Source organism: Anoplopoma fimbria, unplaced genomic scaffold, assembly GCF_027596085.1.
Source record: "Anoplopoma fimbria isolate UVic2021 breed Golden Eagle Sablefish unplaced genomic scaffold, Afim_UVic_2022 Un_contig_684_pilon_pilon, whole genome shotgun sequence".
NCBI classification, from domain to species: Eukaryota; Metazoa; Chordata; class Actinopteri; order Perciformes; family Anoplopomatidae; genus Anoplopoma; species Anoplopoma fimbria.
The window spans coordinates 1-737 of record NW_026550467.1 but is presented as its reverse complement, the minus strand read 5'-3'; the positions used below and the strand labels follow the sequence as shown (position 1 = coordinate 737).

Below are 737 nucleotides of genomic sequence, written 5' to 3'. Positions count from 1 at the left end.
TTTTTCACTCCCTCTTTACAAAAAGCAGAGGCGCTGCTGCTTTTTCAGTGGACACCGACAGGGTGGGAAGGATATAGCTAGATCATGACTTGCCGGTATAGAAATGACACAAATCCAGTTAAATGATGGCTTTCATCATTCCTAAGCTCATCGATCATTTTCTTTTCAATTTTATGCTAACGTATTCTACATTTCAACAGTAAATATTAATATTTTTACTGCACTACATTTGTGATCCTTATAGCCACTTTGTACATTCTGATTTGACATTTAAAAGCTGTGAGTGTGTCTGGAAATCTGCAGGCGCTCCTGTATAGACGAAAGAGCAAAGCGTGGTGATATAGTATCTTTAAAAGGCCCTTTGTAGGCACAATATTTGCTTACGGCCATACCACCCTGAACACGCCGATCTCGTCTGATCTCGGAAGCTAAGCAGGGTCGGGCCTGGTCAGTACTTGGATGGGAGACCGCCTGGGAATACCAGGTGCTGTAAGCTTTTTTTCACTCCTCTTTACAAAAAGCAGAGGGCGCTGCTGCTTTTTCAGTGGACACCGACAGGGTGGGAAGGATATAGCTAGATCATGACTTGCCGGTATAGAAATGACACAAATCCAGTTAAATGATGGCTTTCATCATTCCTAAGCTCATCGATCATTTTCTTTTCAATTTTATGCTAACGTATTCTACATTTCAACAGTAAATATTAATATTTTTACTGCACTACATTGTGATCCTTA

General features: G+C 40.7%; 1 non-coding gene across 1 annotated transcript; it reads left to right on the top strand.

Annotated features, from left to right (window-relative positions):
- Nucleotides 1-378: 378 nt before the first annotated feature.
- On the top strand, nt 379-496 carry LOC129115086 (5S ribosomal RNA). The gene has a single exon (XR_008532837.1). It is a non-coding gene; the product is annotated as a 5S ribosomal RNA (ribosomal RNA).
- Nucleotides 497-737: the final 241 nt, after the last annotated feature.